The sequence below is a fragment of the Schistocerca piceifrons genome, chromosome 6, assembly GCF_021461385.2.
Source record: "Schistocerca piceifrons isolate TAMUIC-IGC-003096 chromosome 6, iqSchPice1.1, whole genome shotgun sequence".
In the NCBI taxonomy this organism is placed as follows: domain Eukaryota; kingdom Metazoa; phylum Arthropoda; class Insecta; order Orthoptera; family Acrididae; genus Schistocerca; species Schistocerca piceifrons.
In genome coordinates, this window is record NC_060143.1 from 343,744,427 (window position 1) to 343,763,595 (window position 19,169).

Below are 19,169 nucleotides of genomic sequence, written 5' to 3' on the forward strand. Positions count from 1 at the left end.
TCAGACGTCAATGATCGCGAGTCTATGGTGAGAATCACAAAAGGCGAGCAACAATATCGCGAAACTGTTTTTGTTTTTATGATAAAGGACCCACAGTTAGCTGTCTTGATGACACGTGAATGCTTACCATTTGTAGCCGCCACATAGCTGGATAAATTGGCTGTCCTTTTAGTAATACGTTAGCTACTCTTCCTTCGAGAAAAACACTGAGGTGACAAAAGTCAGCCGCGCGGTATTAGCCGAGCGGTCTGAGGCGCTGCAGTCATGGACGGTGCGGCTGGTCCCGGCGGAGGTTCGAGTCATCCCTTGGGCATGGGTGTGTGTGTCTGTCCTTAGGATAATTTAGGTTAAGTAGTGTGTAAGCTTAAGGACTGATGACCATAGCAGTTAAGTCCCATAAGATGTCACACACTTTGAACATTTTGACAAAAAGTCATGGGAAACCACTCAATATTGTGTCGAACCTCCTTGTGTCCGGCTAGCGCAGCAACTGGACGTGGCATTGCCTCTACGGCCGTCCATAACTGCGAAAGTGTTGCCGGTGGAGTATATTGTGCACGAACTGATATCTCGATTTTCTACGGTCGCAGGTTCGAATCCTGCCTCGGGCATGGACGTGTGTGTGATGTCCTTCAATTAGTTAGGTTTAAGTAGTTTTAAGTATTGTGGACGGATGACCTCAGATGTTAACTCCCATAGTGCTCAGAGCCATTTGAACGATTTGATCTCTCGATTATGTCCCTTAAATGTTCGATGTAATTCACATTGGGTTACCTGGGTGGCCAAATAATCCATTCGAATTATCCAGAATGTTTTCAAACCAACAGCGAACAACTGTGGCTGGTGAAATGGCACACTATCATTCATAAAAATTGCACCGTTGTTCGGGAAGATGAAGTCCATGAATGGCCGGAAACGGTCTCCAAGTAGCCGAACATAACAGTTTCCAGTCAATAATAGGTTCTGTTGAACTAGAGAGCCTAGTCAATTTCATGCAAACAAAGCCCACAGCATTATGGTGACATCACCAGCTTGCATAAGCTGTTGTCAACAACTTGGATTTTTGGCGTTGGGGCGTCTGCGCCACGCTCGAATCCTACCATCAGTTATTACCATCTGAAATCGGGACTCATCTGACATGGCCATGGTTTTCCGGTAGTCTAGGGTCCAAGAAACATGGTCCCACTCCCAGGAGGGGCGCCGCAGGCGTAGCAACGTCACTCGCTTCGGCCGTCTGCTGACATAACCCATTACATCTACATCTACATATATACTCCGCTAGCCACCAAGCGGTGTGTGGCGGAGGGCACAATTCGAGCCAAAGTCATATTTCCCCCACTCTGTCCCATTCGCGGATCGCGCGAGGGAAAAACGACTGTCTGAAACCCTCAGTACGAGCTCTTATTTCCCTTATCTTTGAATGATGATCATTACGCGATTTGAAAGTCGGTGGTAATAATATATGCTCTACATCCTTGGTGAAGATTCGATTTCGGAATTTACTGAGCAGCCCCTTCAGTTTAGCGCGTCGTCTAGCTGCAAGTGTGTCCCACTTCAAACTTTCAATGAGATTTGTAACGCTCTCGCGATGACTAACTGTACCAGTTACGAATCTTGCCGCTCTTCTTTGGACCTTCCCAATCTCTTGAATCAGACCCAATTGGTAAGGGTCCCATACAGACGAACAATACTCCAATACTGGACGAACTAACGTATTGTAAGCTATTTCCTTTGTTGAAGGACTGCATCGCTTCAGGATTCTACCAATAAACCGCAATCTAGAGTTCGCGTTACCCGTTACTTGTGTAATCCGATCATTCCATTTGAGATCATTTCGAATAGTCACACCCAGATACTTTACTGATGTCACCGCTTCCAAAGACTGAGCATTTATTTTGTACTCATACATTAACGGGGATTTTCACCTTGTTATACGCAGCAGGTTACACTTAACTTACGCCAGACTTACGCCGTAGCGTCCTGGATATGTTCGTCGCACGTCCCAACATTGATTTCTGCGGCTATTTCACGTAGTGTTGCTTGTCTGTTTGCACTGGCGACTCTACACAAACATCATTGGTCTCGGTCGTTAAGTGATGGCCATTGCACTATCCGTAGTGAGAGGTAATGCCTGGAATTTTGCATTCTAGGCACACTCTTGACACTGTGGATCTCGGGATATTGAATTCTCTAACAATTTCCAAAATGTAATGCCCCATACGTCTAGCTCCAACTACCATTCCGGGTACAAAGTCTGTTAATTCCCGTAATGCGGCCATAATCACGTCGAAAATCTTTTCACGTGAATCACCCGAGAACTGGTGACACTTCCACTTTTTTTTTCTTTTTTTTCCACTAGCTGCTTATATTTTATGACCCACCGTCTAATTTCTTATGGTGGGTCGTATATTGCCATTTAGCCGCTGTGACTGGGTCCGGGGTCCGCTGTGACCGAAAGTAACACCACGCCGGCTCCCGTCCCCACTCACACCGATGCCCGTGTCCCGCCACGTGGAGGCGGGCTCTGTTTAGATCCATTTGATATCTTTTTTTTTGTGCAGCATTAGAAAAACTTATAACTAATACAAAATCAAGTAAGATATTAATAAACAAAACGAAATTAAATATTTAGAAAGAAGGAAGGAAGAGAACTGAATAAGAAGTTATAGGTATAATATTGCCCGTCACCTGGTTGTGGGCGGCGGCCCGGGTCTTGGAATGACCCTCAAGACGTTGGCCGTTGCTCACCATGCCTTTAACATCTACCATCCTAAAAACTACCTTAACTAGAAGAGATTAGGGTACGTTAAAGCTAGAAACTAAGACTAAGACCTCCATGTCCAGCCTGCTAAACTATTTACCATATACAATAGAGAGGTAACTGATTTTGTGCTTGGCTCAAAGTTGCTAATGAAAGGGTACTCGTGATAAAAGTAATAAGGTAATGACGCTAACGGTTTGTGTTGAGCCTACAAGGCTCCTAGTAGAGTACATCAGGCGCAAGCACCTCCCGGCCCCGCCGACAACACGACCTGAACGGTGGTTTTCCCCGATCTACCATAGGTATCCGTCGGGTTGGGCTCAAAAGAGAGGAACCACAATTAAGATCCTTCCATCCAGGACGTGCGCCGCCTCTTACCAGGGGGGCGTAGGTCCCTTGAAGAGGTGCCCAACTGGTGACAGCTGCTCCAATGCACTGGCCTTTCATACCTTGTGTACGCGATACTGCTGCCAGCGGTATATATGCATATCGCTATCCCGACCTCTGCCGCCTCAATATGGTGGCACCCAGGATTTACTTATACACTACTGGCCATTAAAATTGCTGCACCAAGAAGAAATGCAGATGATAAACGGGTATTCATCAGACAAATATATTATACTACAACTGACATGTGATTACATTTTCACGCAATTTGGGTGCGTAGATCCAGAGAAATCAGTACGCATAACAACCACCTCTGGGCGTATTGTGACGAGCCAGTTGCTCGGCCACCATTGACTAGACGTTTTCAATTGGAGAGATCTGGAGAATGTGGTGGCCAGGACAGCAGTCGAACATTTTCTGTATCCAGAAAGGCCCGTACAGGACCTGCAACATGCGGTCGTGCACTATCCTGCTCAAATGTAGGGTTTCGCAGGGATCGAATCAAGGGTAGAGCCACGGGTCGTAACACATCTGACATGTAACGTCCACTGTTCAATGCGAACAAGAGGTGACCGAGACGTGTAACCAATGGCACCCCATACCATCACGCCGGGTGATACGCCAGTATGGCGATGACGAACACACGCTTCCAATGTGCGTTCACTGCGATGTCGCCAAACACGGATGCGACCATTATGATGCCGTAAACAGAACCCGGATAAACCCGAAAAAATGACGTTTTACCATTCGTGCAACCAGGTTCGTCGTTGAGTACACCATCGCAGGCGCTCCTGTCTGTGATGCAGCGTCAAGGGTAACCGCAGCCATAGTCTCCGAGCTGATAGTCCATGTTGCTGCAAACGTCGTCGAACTGTTCGTGCAGATGGTTGTTGTCTTGCAAACGTCCCTATCTGTTGACTCAGGGATCAAGACGTGGCTGCACAATCCGTTACACCCAAGCGGATAAGATTCCTGTCATCTCGACTGCAAGTGATACGAGGCCGTTGGGATCCAGCACGGCGTTCCTATTACCCTCCTGAACCCACTGATTACATTTTCTGCTAACAGTCATTGGATCTCGACCAACGAGAGCAGCAATGTCGCTATACGATAAACCGCAATCGCGATGGGCTACAATCCGACCTTTATCAAAGTCGGAAAAGTGATGGTACGCATTTCTCCTCCTCACACGAGGCATCACAACAACGTTTCACCGGTCAACTGCTGTTTGTGTATGAGAAATCTGTTGGAAACTTTCCTCATGTCAGCACGTTGTAGGTGTCGCCACCGGCGCCAACCTTGTGTGAATGCTCTGAAAAGCTAATCATTTGCATATCACAGCTTCTCCTTCCTGTCGGTTAAATTTCGCGTCTGTAGCACGTCATCTTCGTGGTGCAGCAATTTTAATTTCCAGTAGTGTAAATTAGCTCATTTTGATTTTCATATTCAGTAAGAGAAGTACAGGAGAGGCATCTTGCTGATCAGATTCCATGACGGTACCGGAAAACGCCAGCGCGGCAGTAGCGGCAGATCAAAGTGGCGTTGCGCGATCCCAAAGGGGCCGCTTCTCATTCCAGTGGCACCGCGCAGCGCCTTTGAAGTCTAGGTGCGCTGCAGTGAAGCGCCCCTTGGTGGCCTTGTGTGAAGCGGCCCATACTTCTTTTCTCGTGATTTTTTACGTCCCCTCGGTACCATTCTAATCCTGCGTGAGTTTGAGTTGTACTTCCAGAGCTTTATTTCTGGTTACTCGACGCCCATCACGCCATCAAGACAGTTACACATCACTAAGTGTCACGTAAGAAAGCGCGACGTTGGCATTCAAGACGTAGAAACTCCACTGCTAACCGATTGAGTAACACCACACAGACGGTTCTAAGTCCCTGGCGTTGATTTTTTAGGATCATTAGACGCCAAAGTAGAAAGTACCACAAGTAAATGCTGTATGGTACTGTTGAGCTATGATGCGACTAGAGCTGTTCAACTAGAGCTGGTCCACAATGCAACAACGGATTGATTTTCGTTGTCTCTACGAAGATTTATTGGCAGACGTCGCATTCTACACATGATTTACAGTGATCACACCCTAACCGAACATTCCAAGCAGCCAGTGACAGACAACGGGACTGTGGACGACCGACTTTACTGATGAGATCCACCAATGTCTCGCGCAACAAGGCATAACGTGAAAGTTTATAGTTCAATGAATTGCTTGATGGGGAGAATGGTGGCAGATAATGGTCCATTCAACCAAAAGAAGTCTTCGGAAAATTCTCAGGCGCTCCTGCTACACTATGTGATCAAAATTATCCGGACACCTGGCTGAAAATGACTTACTAATTCGTGGCGCCCTCCATCGCTAATGCTGGAATTCTATATGGTGTTGGCCCACCCTTAGCCTTGATGACAGCTTCCACTCTCGCAGGCATACATTCAGTCAGGTCCTGAAAGGTTTCTTGGGGAATGGGAGCCCATTCTTCGCGGAGTGCTGCACTGAGGAGAGGTATCGATGTCCGTCGGTGAGGTTTGGCACAAAGTCGGCGTTCCAAACTATAACCACTCCGCCACATGCCGTGTATTATGTGTTCGATCGTGTTAAAAGATGCAATTGCCCTTCAACAGTGGGAAGCAAGAAGGTGCTTAAAACATCAGTGTAGGCCTGTGTTGTGACAGTGCCACGCAAAACAACAAGGGGTGCAAGCCCCCTCCATGAAAAACAAGACCACACCATGACACCACCACCTCCGAATTTTACTGTTGGCACTACACTCGCTGGCAGATGACGTTCACCGGGCATTCCCCATACCCGCACCCTGCCATCGGATCGCCACATTGTGTAACGCGATTCGTCACTCCACACAACGTTTTTCCACTGTTCAATTGTCCAATTTTTACGCTCCTTACACCAAGCGAGGCGTCGTTTAGCATTTACCGGCGTGATGTGTGGCTTATGAGAATCCACTCGACCATGAAATCCAAGTTTTCTCACCTCCCGCCTGACTGTCATAATGCTGCAGTGGATCCTGATGCAGTTTGGAATTCCTGTGCGATGGTCTGGATGGATGTCTATCTATTACACATTACGCCCCTCTTCAACTGTCGGCGGTCTCTGTCACTCAACAGACGACCTGTTCGCTTTGATGCTGTACGTGCCCTTCACTTTTCCAATTCACTATTACATCGGAAACAGTGGACCTAGGGATGTTTAGGAGTGTGGAAATCACGCGTACAGACATATAAAACAAGTGACAATCAATCACCTGACCACGTTCGTAGTCTGTGGGTTCCGCGGAGCATCCCATTCTGCTCTCTCACAATGTGTATGACTACTGAAGTCGCTGATATGGAGTATCTGGCAGCAGGTGGCAGCACAATGCACCTAATATGAAAAACGTTTGTTTTTGGGGGTGTCCGGATACTTTTGATCACATAGTGTAGGACGAGGAAGGTGTACAATCTGTGCTCGTGAATACCGAAGCCGCCATCAACTCTAGGTCAGTCGCCCGAAATAAAATGCTCTCACGAGCACATATAACAAGAATTCAGACTTCATCAGAGAACAGCAGATTTCTGGAAGCACTGGAGCAAAGAGTTGTAACAAGACTGTCCGCTTCACGATTCCATATCACTTCAGTCACGTACCGGGTGATCAAAAAGTCAGTATAAAGTTGAAAACTGAATAAATCACGGAATAGTGTAGATAGAGAGGTACAAATTGACACACATGCTTGGAATGACGTGGGGTTTTATTAGAACCAAAAAAATACAAACGTTCAAAAAATGTCCGACAGATGGCGCTTCATCTGATCAGAATAGTAATAATTAGCATAACAAAATAAGACAAAGCAAAGATGATGTTCTTTACAGGAAATGCTCAATATGTCCACCATCATTCCTTATCAATAGCTGTAGTCGAGGAATAATGTTGTGAACAGCACTGTAAAGCATGTCCGGAGTTATTGTGAGACATTGGCGTCGGATGTTGTCTTCCAGCATCCCTAGAGATGTCGGTCGATCAGATACACTTGCGACTTCAGGTAACCCCAAAGCCAATAATCGCACGGACTGAGGTCTGGGGACCTGGGAGGCCAAGCATGACGAAAGTGGCGGCTGAGCACACGATCATCACCAAACGACGCGCGCAAGAGATCTTTCACGTGTCTGGCAATATGGGGTGTTTTTTTTTGTTCTAATAAAACCTCATGTCATTCCAAGCATGTGTGTCAATTTTTACCTCTCTATCTACATTATTCCGTGGTTTATTAAGTTTTCAAATTTATACTGACTTTTTGATCGCCCAGTATATATCATAAATGCAAGAGGTTAGTGTTTTGTACGATTCATACACAATGGTGGGCTACAGAGTGGGGTGGTAACGGTCGTCGTAGAAAAGCTGGACAATAGCAGAAATGTTTAACGATTAACACAGTAAACACAAGATTTACTTAACTTTAATTTCTCGAAGTGTGCGAGGACCCATTGCAAATAATGCAGCAAGAAACAGAGTCCAGCTACCGTAATATCAATGCAGAACGGGTGGTCTGACGTAAGCAAGAATGATGGTGTCGTAGCATAAGCTCCAAGTGCGAATGGGTTGAGCGGTTGCCGCCAGCCGTCCTATATCGCGGTGACAGAGCGCGGTCTTGGTACAGAGCCATGGCTCAATAGGCGAACACCATTGGGTCCACCAGACCCTGCGTGACCACTATTGGCATCAGATGGAAACTTGCAATTCCGCTGTCAACTGTGATACTCTAACCGGATGGTATCGATATGTTATACCACAGGTAGCACAAACTATTGGAAGAAAGTACTCACGTAAAGAAGCAGTTTACTGTCTAGTGCGACAGAAAAGCTTGCCTCAGGAGATGGGTGGCAGTCCTGGAAGGTTCCCAGCAACAAGCTGGGCTAGCCTAATTGCAGTATCCTGAACAGGCGGTTTCATGGCATGAAAATCCCTGTCTATAGCCTAAGACCTTGAGCTGTAGCAAGTACCAATTCAGCATGGAAGTCATCAAATACACCACCTTTTATTTTCCCTCGAACGTAAGAAAACATGTAACATCTCAACAGAATTCATGTCCATCCTTTCTTGTGTACTGTCCCTCTTTCTAGACATTCTATGTGCTGCACCCCTCAATAGGAAAAGACCGTTCAGAGTTGGTACAAACCTAATAATCTTTTGTATGTCCATCCTTTTAGCAGGAGGTCTCTGGGATGACGGCCGTTTACTATAGTGACAAAAAACAAAATTTCCTACAGCCGTCCTTATGATTTTAATGATTTTATTTTATTTTGTCGCTACCAGTTTCCACGCCTCATTGCATCATCTTCAGACTGGTTTTGATGCGGTACAGGTTGATATGATCCCCATGCATAACCCATCAGTTGCCAGCATTACTGGATAAGGAGATAATGTGTCAGCCCTCCAACCATCAACTGAAGACGATGCAACTAAGCGTTGAAACTGGTAGCGACAAAATAAAATAAAATCATAAGGACGGCTATAGGTGTTTTTATTTTTTGTTACAAATATAATAATTGTTATATTTGTTTTTGGACTCCACATCAGGGAAATCCTTGAGCTGTTCCCCTAAATTTTAGTGTCAAGGATCTTTCACGTTTCGTCACATTGGCAACAAGCATGCTGTAGTCCTTCCAAGGAGAACATGGGCTGAAATCAGGGAACTTATAATTCTTATCGTTTGCGTCCTGGCTCTCATTCCTTGCTGACTGTGTATCACGAAGAAAACAGTGTCGCTTGAGGTATTAGTTGCATATCAATATCCTGAGCAACTCGCATTTAATTTTGTTAATTTGTTCTTCTGATATTTGGAGTCCATGGTGCTACTTCTCTTAATAATTTGAAAATGTGAGCTGGGTACATGGCGAATTCTTATTTTCTAATCTTTCAGTCTTCGTAGTGATTGGAATCAAAGTTACCCACAGTTAACTTCATCTTTCACGTTAGTTTTCTCTCTCTTGTTTTCAAGAGTGACATTGCAGTAAGATTTTATGGTTCTTTCTTTTTAAATTTGAATAATATGTTCGTAATTGAGAAATCGACTTACATTTACGAGCCTTGCGTCCTACAACTTTTTAATAAATATGACAAGTAGTACTCTAAGTTAATATTTTAAATGTGGTGGTGTTTCCACTGTAAAGTATCGACCGTATTCAGTCAAAAAGTATGCCGGAGCGGAAGTGAGTTGCAACAGAGCCAGCCGCAGGCAGGCAAGAGTTATGCATTGCGAAGCAAAACATGGCCAACAGGCATTGCGAAGCAGAGCCAGCTGTGAGCGATATAACAGTCGATGCTGCAATACACTAGCAGAAGGATGGAAGCCTTTTCTCACTTGCCACCATGGAGTTGCTTAGAGTACATACATTAAGCCCTAGCCGGCCGCTGTGGCCGAGCGGTTCTAGGCGCTTCAGTCCGCAACCACGCTGCTGCTAAGGTCGCAGCTTCGAAGCCTCCATCGGGCATGGATGTGTGTGATGCCCTTAGGTTAGTTAGGTTTAAGTAGTTCTAAGTCTAGGGGACTGATGACCTCAGATGTTAAGTCCCATTGTGCTTAGAGCCATTTGAACCTTAAGCCCTAAATCAACATAGTCTGGTGTGTGTCAGTACTCAGCCACTCGTGTGCTAAAATGTTGTCATCTCAGTATTACAGCCTACACCATGAGCCTGTGACACCCGGAGCGACATCCCAGAATGCAGTATGGCTTCCACTGTTTGACCTGCTCTGAGTCACGAGACCAGCTGACGCCGGAGCTGAGAGCCGCCAGTTCGCTGGAGGGAGGTCACGTATCGTCAGCTGCACTACCACGCTGTCATCACAGTCACATCTGTAGACATCGCCGACAAAGGCATTTGAGTGACGCCACAATCAGCCCTGCTATTTGCACTGTCAGCAAAAAATGGTTCAAATGGCTCTGAGCACTATGGGACTTAACATTTATGGTCATCAGTCCCCTAGAACTTAGAACTACTTAAACCTAACTAACCTAAGGACATCACACAACACCCAGTCATCACCAGGCAGAGAAAATCCCTGACCCCGCCGGGAATCGAACCCGGGAACCACTGTCAGCAGTTCCAGATGTCTTTTGTTTTGCATGAGAAACCACTGAACGCCTCTGTTAGCTGTCCCTGATGTACCGGGTGATCAAAAAGTCAGTATAAATTTGAGAACTGAATAAATCACGGAATAATGTAGATAGAGAGGTACAAATTGACACACATGCTTGGAATGACATGGGGTTTTATTAGAACCAAAAAAGTTCAAAAAATGTCCGACAGATGGCGCTTCATCTGATCAGAATAGCAATAATTAGCATAACAAATTAAGACAAAGCAAAGATGATGTTCTTTACAGGAAATGCTCAATATGTCCACCATCATTCCTCAACAATAGCTGTAGTCGAGGAATAATGTTGTGAACAGCACTGTAAAGGATGTCCGGAGCTATGGTGAGGCATTGGCGTCGGATGTTGTCTTTCAGCATCCTTAGAGATGTCGGTCGATCACGATACGCTTGCGACTTCAGGTAACCCCAAAGTCAATAATAGCACGGACTGAGGTCTGGGGCCAAGCGTGACGAAAGTGGCGGCTGAGCACATGATCATCACCAAACGACGCGCGCAAGAGATCTTTCACGCGTCTAGCAATACTTTTTTTTTTGTTCTAATAAAACCCCATGTCATTCCAAGGATGTGTGTCAATTTTTACCTCTCTATCTACATTATTCCGTGGATTATTAAGTTTTCAAATTTATACTGACTTTTTGATCACCCAGTACTATGGCCAATGGCTAGAATAAAGAAGTTAATTATATCTACTGTCGTCCTGACATCTCATTTCATGCTCCACAGGTTCCAATCATTGAGCCATCTAACTACACCGTGCCCAGTGGCCAAATAAGGATTACGATGATATGAGAATGTGGTGACGAGTGGCTAGCACTTGCATGTTTTATTCCAGAGTTTTATATCAGTTAGTAATGTATTTTAGTTTCAGAATATTTCATGCTCTTCCATGTAATCCAGAAAGTCAAACGCTGAAGTGGAAGAGCAGAGAGGATTCAAGTCGGTGACGTCATCCTTCTGCAAGAAAAAGTTCTCCCACAGCATGTGTGGATGAAGGCAACAGTACAGGAGATGAAAGATAGTAGAGATGGAGTCCCACGCAGTGCTGTCCCTGTCACTGCTGATGAAAGACACCTCGTGGGAGCTATTCACCTGGTCATATTTCTGGAGGTAGAGCAGAGCGAAAATGATGTGGGGAATCACAGAACTGTATCTCTGCAGCGTTTGTAACTTCGATGATATGTAAGTTCTGTGTAAATAAAGTTGTATATTGACTGACGTTGAATCACTTTCTAATTACTCTCACGACTGCATTCCAAGGTGACAACGGCATGCCCACAGGGCAGTATAAATACCTCCCTAGGTTGACCAATAGTCAGGTACTCTATCTCAGCTCGACTGCCAAGGCAAATCATCCAATTTAAATCTCAGAGGAAATGTTTGGGACTATTTGAAACGTACAAATCAAAATACTCTCAATGTGGCAGCTGTAAGGAAGCGAATCATCGAGGAGTGGTTTCAGATGTATATGGTATAAATGAGGAAAATTGTGGACTCTCGTCTTCCTAGCCGAGTTGAGGTCGTCATCAAGGCTAAAGTGCGTGTTACATGGTATTAGTGTGGAATCTCCAGGATTAAATGTCCGCTGTGCTTACAAAAATGTGGCTGTGCGGTAGGGATTGTGGTTATCACTGAAACAACCGGACACGTTGTAATCGAGGTTGATACTACTATTTGGCATTACGAATATTCACAACTGAAGGATCAAAACTGAGGTTAAAGAATTATTTTTCGTGGTAAGTTTCGAAGGACTGCAAGTAGATAACACTGTTACTTAGGCACAGCAGTAGATCAGCTACTTTCTAATTTTATTGTTAACAGTGACTGAATTGTTAAGTATCTAATTTGTTATTGTTGCCGTAACTTCCTTTATCTACTATTATTTCACAGAATTGACAGACAAATAATAAACTTCTGTATTAAATTTGTAGCATCGTTTCCTGTATTAATTTCGATGAAAAACCCATGTTGTAGTCGAATATACACTACCGTAAAAAAATTAGTACATTCTTTTAGATGTTTTCATTTCACTCAAGACAGGTTGGTACTACAGTGTATATGATGATGATGAGGTCCCATACTCCTTGACAGAGCGTAGGGGACGATGCGGGAAACCTGCACCGCCGTACTAGGCAAGGTCCTGGCGGAGGTGGTTTGCCATTGCCTTCCTCCGACCGTAAATGGGGTGAATGGTGATGATGCGGACGACCCAACATCACCCACTCATCTCGAGGCAGGTGAAAAATCTCTGACCCCCGGGAATCGAACCCGCAACCCCGTGCTCGGGAAGCGAGAACGCTACCGCGAGACCACGAGCTGCGGACACAGTGCATATGGAGTACATGAAATGATTACATTTACAGATCAATAGCACAAGCGGTTCTGAGGTACCACATATCGATCCATGCTGAAACACCAATGAAAAGTGATTAGTATGTAGCCTCCACAGGCGGCAGTGCATACACTGACTCTTGCATCTAGTCGATCATAAGATGGCAAATACTGTCCTGCAGTACGTTGCGTCACGCCTACTCGACCAGTTCTCGTAGTTCTGTAAGAGTTATTGGTTGACGAGTCGCACAAATCACTTCTGGCCCCATCGTACCCACATGTGCTCGACAAGTGACAAGTCCGGAGATGATGCTCGCCAGGGAGGTTGCTGCACGTTTTGCAGAGCACGTTGACTTTCACGCGCAGTGTGTGGGCGAGCATTATCTTGTTGGAACAACACATCACTGTTCTGTTGCAAGAACGGCAAAGGAACGGTTCTAACAACATTGTGCACTTACCGAGCGATTTAGCGTCCCCTCCAGAAACACCGAAGGTGAACAAGAGTTTTAGTCTGTCGCGGTCGAAACCATAAACCCTGAGGTGTGACCAGTAAGTCTTGAACGAATGCACTCTACGAGACAGCACTCACCAGGTCGACAAGGGGCGTTTGAAAAGTCCGTGCAAAGTCCAAGAAATGCCACCACCGGCGCGTATCGGGGTCATGTTTAGTTAGTAGCATCTTTGGAAAGAACGCACACCAAGTTTCAGCCATATTGGTCTATTTCTTTGTGTTTGGCATTCGTGCGAATCAAGGAATTCGAGTGATTGTCAAAAAATGGACGAGAAAGAATTTCGTGTGATGATTAAACATTACTTTACGAAAGGCAAAATGCCTCAGGAGACCAAATAGAAGCTTGATAAACATTACGGCGACTCTGCACCTTCGATTAGAACAGTTTATAAGTTGTTTCAAAATTTTCGGAGTGGCCATATGGGCACAAGTGATGCTGATCGTTCTGGACGTTCTGTGGATGTTACAACTCCAGAAATCATTGATAAAATCCATGATATGGTGATGGATGACAGATGAGTTAAGGTGCGTGAGATTGTTAGTGCTGTGGGCATCTCGAATGAACGGGTACATAATATTTTGCATAAACATTTGGACGTGAGAAAGCTATCCGCAAGGTGGGTTCCGCGATTGATCACGCTTTACTAAAAACTGAATCGTGTGAAGTGTTGCAAGGATGGTTTGCAGCTGTTCAGGAAGAATCCGCAGGACTGTAACCGTCGTTCCGTCACTGTGGATGAAACATGGATACATTACTATACTCCTGAGACCAAACAACAATCTAAAAAATGGGTTACCGAGGGACAATCTGCACCAAAAAAGGCGAAGACCATTCCTTCGGCCGGAAAGGTTATGGCGACTGTCTTTTGAGATTCGCAAGGGATAATCCTCATCGACTATCTGGAAAAGGGTAAAAGTATTACAGGTGCATATTATTCGTAGTTATTGGACCTTTTGAAAACCGAGCTGCAAGGAAAACGCCGGCGATTGGACCGCAAAAATGTTCTTTTTCATCATGACAATGCATTAGCACATACCTTAGCAGTTGTGGTCGCAAAATTATTGGAAATAGGATTCCAATTCGTTTCACATCCCCCCTATTCTCCAGACTTGACTCCCTCGGACTACTATTTGTTCCACAATTTGAAGAAATGGCTGGCGGGACAAAGATTTTATTCAAACGAGATGGTGATTGCAGCAACTAATACCTATTTTGCAGGCTTGAACAATTGCTATTATACAGAAGGGATCAACAAATTAGAACAGCGTTGTACGAAGTTTATGAGCCTAAAAGGAGACTATGTCGAGAATTAAGAAAGGTTTACCCCAAACATGTAAGTAGATTTTATTTTTGCACCGACTTTTCAAGCGCCCTTCGCATGTCGTACGCGCAAACAACTATCATCTGCGTGCGGACAGAATTTGCATTCACCACTGGAGATCACAGAGCTCCATTCCATCTTCCAAGTAAGCTTCTGACGGCACCAATCGAGTCCTTAATGTGGATGTTGTAGCACTAGTGGAATGTGGGGTCGACGTATGCATACCAGTCAGTAGTCCCACTGCTAATAACCGATTTCAACAGTTGGTGTAGACACATCTGGGCTCAAAAGCCCTCTTATTTGTGCTGTGGTAGCTGTAGGATCCGCCACTGCTGCCGTTACGACGACCCGAGCGGGCGTCTGTGCTGCGTGGACGTCCAAACGCTCACCTGTGGATATGATAATGTTCACGTGTCTGCTGATACCAGCAAAACCGACGCAGCACGTCCTACTTTTGTGGCAGTTCTTCGAAAGGATCATCTCGCCACTCGGAAGACGGCATTTTGACCCCTTTCAAACTCGCTCATTTGGCTGTAGGAAGCACGAGCGCGTTTCCCAGGTATTGTTGCCTGCCTGGTTCACAATTTTGCACCAATCTTCTGGCTGTGAGCATTCCCAATTAAAGAGTAGACACGGTTGGCGCTCTCGTAGCTGCGGCACTACGCTCTCTGCTGGCGGACGACGTTCAAACCATAATCAGTACATCTACTATCCCACAGGTGGCATATGCCGTCATCATATCAAATGCGACGTCGTCTTTTCAGGTGTACAAATTGTTTTTACCCAGCAGTGTACGTCCTTACTTTTTAATGGGAATTTGAATACAATTGATGATTTACTGGCAAAATAAAAAACGTTCTTTTTAAAAAATTCAAATGAAAATGTTAGATAACAGGCAAAGTATGACATTTGCCAGGAACAGTTATAGGACAGTAGTTAATGAATTAGTGCATTGAGAATTATTTATTCTCCATACTGTTCATACATACTCATTCTGTAATGTGCTGATCTGTAAAGTGACACATTTCATCAGAAACAACATTATTCGAAGACGATACCAATGTTTCAGAAGCCACAGAACTTCCTACGATACTCGTTTTTAGAAAAGGTTCTGTTTAAAAACCAAAAACTGTAGTACTGCCGCTTGGCAAATTTATACAGGGTTGTCCACTGATAGTGACCGGTCCAAGTATCACACGAAATAAGCGTCAAACGAAAAAACTACAAAGATCGAAACTCGTCTAGCTTTAAGGGGGAAACCAGATGGCGCCATGGTTGGCCCGCTAGATGGCGCTGCCATAGCTCAAACTGATATCAACTGCGTTTTTTTAAATAGGAACAACCATTTTTATTACATATTCGTGTAGTACGCAAAGAAATATGAATGTTTTAGTTGGACAACTTTTTTCGCTTTGTGATAGATGGCGCTGTAATAGTCACAAACGTATAAGTACGTGATATCACGTAACATTCCGCCAGTGCGGACGGTATTTTCTTCGTGAAACATCACCCGTGTTAAAATGGACCGTTTACCAACTGCGTTAAAGGTTGATATCGTGTTGATGTATGGCTGTTGTGATCAAAATGCCCTACGGGCGTGTGCTATGTATGCTGCTCGGTATCCTGGACGACATCATCCTAGTGTCCGGACCGTTCGCCGGATAGTTACGTTATTTAAGGAAACAGGAAGTGTTCAGCCACACGTGAAACGTCAACCACGACCTGCAACAAATGATGATGCCCAAGTAGGTGTTTTAGCTGCTGTCGCGGCTAATCCGCACATCAGTAGCAGACAAATTTCGCGAGAATCGCGAATCTTAAAAACGTCGGTGTTGAGAATGCTACATCAACATCGACTGCACCCGTACCATATTTCTATGCACCAGGAATTGCATGGCGACGACTTTTAACGTCGTGTACAGTTCTGCCACTGGGCACAAGAGAAATTACGGGACGATGACAGATTTTTTGCACGCGTTCTATTTAGCCACGAAGCGTCATTCACCAACAGCGGTAACGTAAACCGGCATAATATGCACTACTGGGCAACGAAGAATCCACGATGGCTGCGACAAGTGGAACATTAGCGACCTTGGCGGGTTAATGTATGGTGTGGCATTATGGGAGAAAGAATAATTGGCCCCCATTTCATCGATGGCAATCCAAAAGGTGCAATGAATGCTGATTTCCTGCGTAATGTTCTACCGATGTTACTACAAGATGTTTCACTGTATGACAGAATGGCGATGTACTTCCAACATAATGGATGTCCGGCACAGAGCTCGCGTGCAGTTGAAGCGGTATTGAATAGCATATTTCATGACAGGTGTATTGGTCATCGAAGCACCATACCACGGCCCGCACGCTCACCGGATCTGGCGTTCCCGGATTTCTTTTTGTGGGGAAAGTTGAAGGATATTTGCTATCGTGATGCACCGACAACGCCTGACAACATGCGTCAGCGCATTGTCAATGCATGTGCGAACATTACGGAAGGCGAACTACTCGCTGTTGAGAGGAATGTCGTTACACGTATTGCGAAATGCATTGAGGTTACCGGACATCATTTTGAGCATTTATTGCATTAATGTGGTATTTACAGGTAATCACCCTGTAACAGAATGCGTTCTCAGAAATGATAGTTCACAAAGGTACATGTATCACATTTGAACAACCGAATTAAAATGTTGAAACGTACCTACGTTCTGTATTTTAATTTAAAAAATCTACCTGTTATCAACTATTCGTCCAAAATTGTGAGCCATATGATTGTGACTATTACAGCGCCATCTATCAAAAAGCGAAAAAAGTGGTCCAACTAAAACATACATATTTCTTTACGTTGTTGTTGTTGTGGTCTTCAGTCCTGAGACTGGCTTGATGCAGCTCTCCATGCTACTCTATCCTGTGCAAGCTTCTTCATCTCCCAGTACCTACTGCAGCTTACATCCTTCTGAATCTGCTTAGTGTATTCATCTCTTGGCCTCCCTCTACGATTTTTACCCTCCACGCTGCCCTCCAATAGTAAATTGGTGATCCCTCGATGTCTCAGAACGTGTCCTACCAACCGATCCCTTCTTCTAGGCAGGTTGTGCCACAAGCTCCTCTTCTCCCCAATTCTATTCAATGCCTCCTCATTAGTTATGTGATCTACCCACCTAATCTTCAGCATTCTTCTTTAGCACCACATTTCGAAAGCTTCTATTGTCTTCTTGTCTAAGCTATTTATTGTCCACGTTTCACTTCCATACATGGCTACACTCCATACAAATACTTTCAGAAACGCCTTCCTGACATTTAAATCTATACTCGATGATAACAAATTTTTCTTCTTCAGAAACGCTTTCCTTGCCATTGCCAGTCTACATTTTATAACCTCTCTACTTCGACCATCATCAGTTATTTTGCTCCCCAAATAGCAAAACACCTTTACTACTTCAAGTGTCTCATTTCCTAATCTAATTTTCTCAGCATGACCCGACTTAATTCGACTACATTCCGTTATCCTTGTTTTGCTTTTGTTGATGTTCATTTTCTTTACTACACGAATATGTAATGTAATAAAAAAAGGGGGTTCCTATTTTAAAAATGTAATTAAAATTAAATATGTAATGTAATAAAAAATGGGGGTTCCCTTTTTAAAAAAACGCAGTTGATATCCGTTTGAGCTATGGCAGCGCCATCTAGCGGGCCAACCATAGCGCCATCTGGTTTCCCCCTTCAAGCTATGCAAGTTTCGTTCTTTGTAGTTTTTTTCGTTTAACGCTTATTTCGGGAGATATTTGGCCCGGTCCTGATCAATGGACCAGCCTGTATAAGTTTTATAACCGGTTATCAGCGAAACACTAAAGTACTTGATGTAACTGAGACCAAACAAATGCCTAAAAACATCGGTTACTCTGAACCAAAATACCAGTATTGCTTTTAACTGGGCGGTTTTTCCCATCCCTACCATGCGAGTGGCGTAACGACGTATGGAGGTGACTTCCATTTGCAGGAGATGGTGGACGGCGACCTCGGACCAGAGCCACCGCTGTGGATGGCTCCGCCCGTGTTCCCGGCCGCCGTGCAGCGAGCTAAAGATAGAAAATCCATCTGCCAGCAGCCGAGCCGGTTGAGCGCCCTCTCGCGGCCTTAGCCCAAGGTCGGCAGCTCACCGCACTGCAACGAGTCCAGCCGCTGCCTCTGTCCCCCTCTTCTTGTGACTAACCACTGTGACGCAATATGACTGACGCTGCGCTTCGAAGCTGCCTTATGGAAGCCGTCGCGAGAGGCAGCCATGCAACACAACTGCAGCATTTGCCTGGAAAGCAAACTGTCTCATATTACACATGGCATTCACTGCGGAGGACACACAAGCTGTAACACTGTTAATCGCAAGAACTAACAAGGGTGTCTGGTTATGAACTTAAATACTGACCTATTTATAGTCTGTCCGCAAACTGAAGAGCGAGCGAGCGAGTCCCCACTCTGCCTACCCAGTTACGTCACGAGGCGTTCCTACAGTCTGTTTCACAAGGTAGGACCGGTCCTGCCGCGGCGCGCGCTTTAAATCTGTAGCGACGCCATGTACAGATACGTTTCGGCTGCGCTTATTTTTAGACAAATACATTAAGACCATAAGGAATACAAAAAACGATAGTTCTTCCGAAACACAACATTATTAGAGTAAACAATATTAACATAAGAACGGAAGTCAGGATTCTACTAC